Genomic DNA, 7,799 nt, shown 5'->3' with positions numbered 1-7,799 from the left:
ATATGTAACCCGAGGTACCACTGTATATATATTTAGTATGCATGCAAAACAATGTCTTATCAGATATCTGTATCTATCTAAATAAGAGAAACAGGACACACTGTCCTGGAGGGCTCAGAGCAATGTAATATATCCCCAATGTTTTCATTGAGCTAAGCAGAGAAAGAAAATGTACAGCATACCTGGCATACACAGCAGAAAAAGGGGGTGGAAAAGACACCGCCTCTCCTACCCTTTGATCTGTGTGCCTCACAGTTTCTGCACACACATTTTGCCTTGTAAGCATATCTGGATTTCTACATGGATCGGCTTAAGCTGTAGCAGGGAAAAGAGGGGAGGGATCAAAGCTGGGAACAAATGCAAACGAGAGAAGTAAAAGAAAAGAGCAGAGGAAACCTTGGGCAAAGCAAGGCTGCTTTTCTACCAGTATTTGCAAGAATCTCTCTCTCTTTCCTCGCACATGCAGAACAAACAGCAGCCATGTGAATAATAAAAATGGTGTTGAGGCGGGCTTTAAAAATATAGAGAGAATCATAGGATTCCCAAGGGTCATCTAGTCCAACCCACTGCAATGCAGGAATCGCAGCTAAATAATCGCTGACAGATGGCCAGCCCTACCTGTGTTTAAAAATCTCCAATGAAGGAGAGTCCGCCTTGCAAGGGAGCCCATTTCACTGTCAAATAGCTCTTCCTCAGCCCTGTGGCTCCAGTTTGTATCTATAGACACACACAAGCATATATACCTTTGTTTTAAAATAAAAAAATATTACAATAAAGACAATATACAAACAACATAAAACATACTGATAAAAAAGGTGGGGAGGAAAATTAGAATGGATAAGAAGGAGGGGAAGAAAAGGGAAGGCCATACCCTACATTAAATTATGTGGTGCATATTTTATCATCACAATCCAAGACACTGATAAATCACTTTATATCCTAATGTTCTGAAACATATCCTCTCCACAAACTTAATTGGACCATGTTCTGTCTCTTGTATTGACATAAATCAAAAATTTAGACCAAGTAGCATAAAAGTGATCTGATTTAGATTCCCCTGTAGTTAGTTTTGATATGTGAGTTGCTCAAATACCTATATCCCAGGCTCTACCAACTCAGTAATCAACTGAGGAAGGTGAGCGAGATTTCCAGTGATTAGCTATTGACATTCTTGCCACCATATTCCCAATCTGGGATTTGTATTTTGTTGTTGTTTAGTCGTTTAGTCGTGTCCGACTCTTCGTGACCCCATGGACCAGAGCACGCCAGGCACTTCTGTCCTCCACTACCTCCCGCAGTTTAGTCAAAGGGATTTGTATTGCTTTCTCTCAAAAGCAAGGCCAAGACTGGATCTGGTGTTAGTGACTGATCTACAATTTGAGAGGTAAAATCCAATGACAAATTACACAGGATCACAGGTTATAGAACCGACATCACATATTAGTTTGCACTTTAGTATGAAAACACTCATTACCTATGATAGGGGTTGCCAACTTTTTTGGAATACTGGGCACACTGAATTTTGGAAGTGCTGTCCGCTGTCACAATTCTCAATAAAATGATTTTGCTATCAAGGAACCCCTGTGGAAGAAACTGTTAGTCAGTCATGCTGACTGCACTGCAGGATCAATCCTACCATGGGGCAGAGTGAAGTGTGACCATCACAGGCAGCATATATATGGGTGACATAAAAGCTGGCAAAACATCAGTGATTTTAATTTCTTACATTTTGGTGACCAGAAGTGCGAGGGAAGCTGCTAAAATATTTCATATTCATCCTTATAGACCAATTTATTTGCTGACATAGCTGTATGAAAACATGTGGAAAATAAGAAGTATCTACAATTACTGGGTATGTAATCTGTTATGGAGCTTTAAAATTTATGTGCCTTCTGCATTGTCTCAGAATCTGTAGTGTTCCTATGCATTTTTAGGATGTGAAATCTGCAACAGTCAGGGTTTTGATTTTCTACAATCAGTTCTCTTTCCATTCTTGTATCATCTTAGATTCTTGGGAAATTATTTAAGGCACATCCTCATGACACTTACTCAGCAGATGAGATGTGATTATTCATGTGGGTGAGCGGTCCGCACTATCAAATGGGCAGCATTTGCGAAATCTACCATCACTGTGTGGCAGGGCCAAAACAATCCATTTTAGGGTGTTTCAGGACATTTTGGGGGAAAATAACAACAAGGATTGACTGAACTAGAAATTCAGTAGTCAAATCACAATGAAATATCACAATCCTGTAAAATGTATTGCGATTGTAACAAGCATGTTAAATGTATTCATTTATTTTTGTCTCTTAAGCATCTACACACATACACCATGGAGCTCAATCACTTTCCATATCAAAGTAGCATCTTGCTGGCGACCTCTTTCCTAGAATTTGGACAAAGCTTGACACTCTTTTCAAACAGATGCTATTTCAATTCATTTGAGATGACACCATAGGTCAGAGTCATGGTGGACCTGTGCATTATCAGGTTTGTTTATTTAGATCACATAGGAGTCATGGGAGAGTAAGACAGCTTGTATGGCATCATATATATATAAAATGTAAAAGGACCCCTGGATGGTTGAGTCCAGTCAAAGGTTGTGGCACTCATTTCGCTTTCAGGCCGAGGGAGCCGGTGTTTGTCCACAGACAGCTTTCCTGGTCATGTAGCCAGCGTGAATAAACTGTTTCTGGCGCAATGGAACACCGTGACAGAAACCAGAATGCACGGAAACACTGTTTACTTTCCTGCTGCAGTGGTACCTATTTATCTACTTGCACTGGTGTGCTTTCAAACTGCTAGGTTGGCAAGAGCTGGGACAGAGAAACGGGAGCTCACTTCATCGCGAGGATTTGAACCACCGACCTTCCGATCGGCAAGCCCAAGAGGCTCAGTGGTTTAGACCACAGCGCCACCCTGTTTTAAAACAGCTGCACTGGTTATCAGCTTGTTTCCAGGCCCAATTCAAGGCACTCATGTTGGTATTTAAAGCCCTAAATGACCCAGACCCCAAATATTTGAAAGACTGCCTCCTTCCCTACAGACCCTCTTGGGTGTTGAGATTGGAAGAGGGGCCTCTCTTGGTAGTTCCTCTGTCCCCAAAGGTTCGGGACAAGGGCAGTCTGGGAGAGGGCTTTATTGTGGTGGCCCCCTAGGTTGTGGAATTCCCTTCCCACATATCTGGCACCTTCCTTATGCAGCTAGTTCTAAAGCGGCTTCTGATATGTAAGGAGTATGTTTTTAGGACCCAGCTTATCTTTAGGGCTATCAAGTTGTTTAAAATTACTTTTAATATTGTATTTTAATGCTGTAACCTGCCTTGGGTAACTTAGGGTGAAGGCCAGGTAATTAATAAACAAACCATTGCTCAAGCACCACGAGAACAGAATCGGCCCTAAGCAAGACTGTTGGAAGGCAGCCAAGTAGACAACATCTGCTTCCAGGTGAGTGCAGGGTGGCAAATCTACAACTGACAATAATTTTACAAAACAAACTCTCCAGCTTGGCTTGAGCTCATGCCACGTAGCTTGTCCCTGATCCTCCAAAGTGCCTTTTATGTACATAATGTATTGCTGACAGCCTCTTCCTCCAGGGCAGTACACAACATGCCAACCCTCTTCTGTGTGACTAGTAATTCTCACTGCTCTGCAGCAGCCTGAAGAGACACAAAATGCAGGGATGGGATACCAAAAAATTGACAGGGTGGTGGCGGAGAAGGGAAGGTGTTTCAAAGGCCTATCCTGACACACGCAGAGCCTCTTTGAGCTTAAGAAGAGTCATGTGTGGGGAAAACTTGGCTCAAATGTGCATCTTCTATAAATGTCAACATTATTTTTAGCGTTGGCAGCGCACATGACAAACGAGTGTGTCACGTCATTCTTCAACCTTTTTGCTTTAAAAGACAACAGAAAGCTTTAAAAGAAAAAGAGGGGGTTGCTACTTAATGCTCCTAGAAATTGTTCAGTAACGCAGCATAAGCAGTACAGTGGTACCTCAGGTTACATACGCTTCAGGTTACATACACTTCAGGTTACAGACTCCACTAACCCAGAAATAGTGCTTCAGGTTAAGAACTTTGCTTCAGGATGAGAACAGAAATCGTGCTCCGGTGGCGCAGCAGCAGGAGGCCCCATTAGCTAAAGTGGTGCTTCAGGTTAAGAACAGTTCCAGGTTAAGAACAGACCTTCAGAATGAATTAAGTACTTAACCTGGGATACCACTGTAATACAAAATAGGCTGCCATGCTAGAAACACTTTATTATTTTGATTTTTGTATTCCTCACTCAATGCAAACACAGGGTGAAGTCCAAAACAGTAGTTCTTTTAGTGCAGCAGAACTTCCCTTGCCCTCTGTCCCAGAAATCTCCCCAAATCTGTTCAGATTAATGGAGTGAGCAGGGATTGGTGAGGGAGGGAAAGTTCAGTAGTACAGCCAAAGCTCACTGCCTTAGCTGAACTGCTCCACTGTACAGTGGTACCTCAGGTTAAGAACTTAATTCGTTCTGGAGGTCCGTTCTTAACCTGAAACTGTTCTTAACCTGAGGTACCAATTTAGCTAATGGAGCCTCCTGCTGCCCCCATGCGATTTCTGTTCTCATCCTGAAGCAAAGTTCTTAACCCAAGGTACTATTTCTGGGTTAGTGCAGTCTGTAACCTGAAGCGTATGTAACCCGAGGTACCACTGTATACTGTTCATAGTTTCTAGATACAAACAAAATAGAAATACGGGGGTTTGGGGTTGGAGAATCTCTTTCACCACCTCTTCAAGAAAAGTCAAAACTTTCCCCGGGTATAAAAGGGAAAGGTAAAACACTGAGGAATCCAATCACAGATCTGTCATGTCAGGTCAGTTAGGTCTGTTGCGTTTGACTAGATGACCCTTGGGGTCCCTTTCCAACTCTACAATTCTATGACTGCTAGTCTTTGCCCTGGGAACTGTAGTTCACCCCTCACAGAGCGACAATTCTCAGCATTTTCAAACTAGTTTCAATAAAATAATAATAAATACTAATACTAATACTACTACTACTAATAATTTTATTATTTATACCCTGCCCATTTGGCTGGGTTTCCCCAGCCACTCTGGGCGGGTTCCAACAAAATATTTAAAAATACATTAAAATTTCAAGTGTTAGTTGGAGGGAATCAGGTGCTTCAGACCTATGGCATGTACAATGCCTAAAATTAACTGCATCAGGACCTGCACTTTTTCTCTCTGCTAAGTACATCTGAATACAAGCCCTCCTCAAGACTGTAGCCGTAACTTGAATTTTGAAATACTGACCCAGAACAAAGTCCTGGGAAAAGTTAGGTTAACATTTCAGGGCGTATCCCAGCAGGATTATTTTCTGGCGCAATTCTCTTTCAGCAAAGACAACCGAGAAAATCCAGTTGCGTTGCACTTATAATCTTTCCTTTGGCGACCAGGGGTTAATTGTGAAGGGTTATCTTGACAACCCACTCGGCTAGAGAACAGCATGGCCTGGAACTCCAGAGCAATTGTTTCTTGCCTAAGTGCCTCTCTTGTTACAGCCTTGCAAGCCCGTGATTTGCTAAAATCTGTGTAAATACAAGCAGAGCTTTATCCTTACATGTGCAGCAATCATTTTCCATTTCTAAACATTCTCCAGGTTTGGGAATGGTCCACCTTTGATAGGAAACAACTATGTATAACACAATCTGAAGTTCTGATTTCAGAGGAAAATATTTCTAAGGAGGTATGGTTAGGAATGTAGTCCAATCCCTCAGTATTCAACACTATTTCAGCATATTTGAGATTGAGCAACACTCGAATGAGAATAAGGCTTCATTGATCTTAGGGGGCACTTGTTCCCAAGCAAGGCTGTTAATCTTCAGTGTACTTACCAGGAAATGAAAGTCTGTTGATTTCAGTCTACTTTTGCTTCTTTAACTTGCAGTTTTGTGTCTATTGATCAGGTTTGGCTCAGAACAGGACTTCTGAGTGTCATAGTGCCCAGATGCAATCCATACAGAATATACCTGCCTAGAAATAAGTTGCACTGAAATAAATGAGGCTTATAAACGGTTTGTAAACTATGCCCCCAGCGTTCCCCTATGGGGATAGAAAAAAGAGAAAAAAAAGGAAAGGAAATGAGATTCATCTGGCATGACTTGTTTTTGATAAAGCCATACTGGGTTTTAGTAATTCTAGCATCCTTTTCTCAGTGCTCACAGACTGACTGTTTAATTATCTGTTCTATGACCATTTCTGGTATCAATATCACCAGTCACTAGTTACCTGAGTCTTCCTTTTTCCCCTAGCTCCAAGTCTGCAGGGACCTTGCCTGTTCTCCAAGAAATCTCCAAGATTATAGACGGAGGCTCTGGGATTTAGAGAAAGTAGGCTGGAATTAAAGGAAACAGAAATCTCCTTGGTGCAAATTAAGACTGGAGCAGCAAATCCCTTTCTAGTAAAGCAAAAGCACTGAACTTCAAACCACGTTTCAGAGACAAATACTTTGGAAAGCTTAAAACAAAATTGATTAGTGCAGCTGTTAACTCATTCCTAATGTTTCTGCCATCCTCTGGGTGTTTCAAAAAAGCAGGGTGGACCCTAAAAGGTAAAAGTGAAATGCGTTAGGAGACTTCGCTGAAAGCTGTAATCTAGATTCCCAAAATGACGTCTTGTGCCCAGCAAAGTCAGCTGCTGACAAATGCATTGCTACCAGAATGTGACAAGTTAAAAATAAAACCATTTCAGGACTCGAGGTTATATTCAGATTGTTTATTGTCAAGAGTATGACAAGCACTCCGTCATATTGTGTTCAACATGCACCCAATTCCACATTAACTGCTCAAAATAGCACTTGCAAAAATTACAGTAGTCTAGTCATAATTTATGATTTGTTACATAAATTTTGTTAACGAGCACTAAAACTGAATTACAGTGTAGTCTAGGTAGTTTGTTATTGCTTGTTGACACTGCAGCTTTGGATCTACTGGAGAGAATCCACTGATATGCCTGAGTTATCAAACTGCATTTTGTTCTACCAAACTTGGAAATCATAAAATGCTGGAGAACACTTAAAAAGAAATTTAGTCTCTCTACTGGACACATTGGCATTCACAGCATGTGGACACACTGACTTCATGATATTTCAGAATAAAGGTTCATTGTACAATGGATTTTTATTTATTTTTACGATACTGTTGATATATTTTGCTAGCCGCCTTGGCCATTCCTATAAGTAGTGAATAAATAAATATAGTTCGGGATGCTGAGGGGCCACAAATGGTGAACTGCATGCACACATGAAACTGTAGTCAGTTTCATAACAAGCCAACTTCAAACTATGAGTTATGCAGTTGGCTAATTAAATTAGACACAATGTTTTAAACCAGCAATCCTGGTTGGTAGGTAAGACTAAGACAATATGTTTTAGAAGTGAAACCAAACTCGGCAGAAGTCCTCCTCTTGGCTGTGGAGGAGCGAAGGGGGGGACATGGGCGCTCACTGAGTCTTGCCCATGGTTTAGTGGTGCTATGTGCAAACTGGACCAGTATCACGCCACAAAAAAGAATGTTCTGCTTATGTTGTAACCCCAGCATTTTTTTAAAAAAAAAAACATTCAGTTTGGCAATCATGAAATCACTTTGGAGCGTGTAGTGAACAGACTTGTATTCAACCAGTTCCCTGGAAAGTGGTTTCATGCTTGCTCTACAAAAATAAGGGGAGCAATTTCCATCAATGTGTAAGTTGTGATATAAATTCAAAAATATTGCATTAGGAATTATCTATTTCATGAACTGATTTTCTACACAAAGTCATTGGGTTC

This window comes from Podarcis raffonei, chromosome 5 (genome assembly GCF_027172205.1).
Source record: "Podarcis raffonei isolate rPodRaf1 chromosome 5, rPodRaf1.pri, whole genome shotgun sequence".
In the NCBI taxonomy this organism is placed as follows: Eukaryota; Metazoa; Chordata; class Lepidosauria; order Squamata; family Lacertidae; genus Podarcis; species Podarcis raffonei.
Note: the sequence above shows the minus strand (reverse complement) of the source record.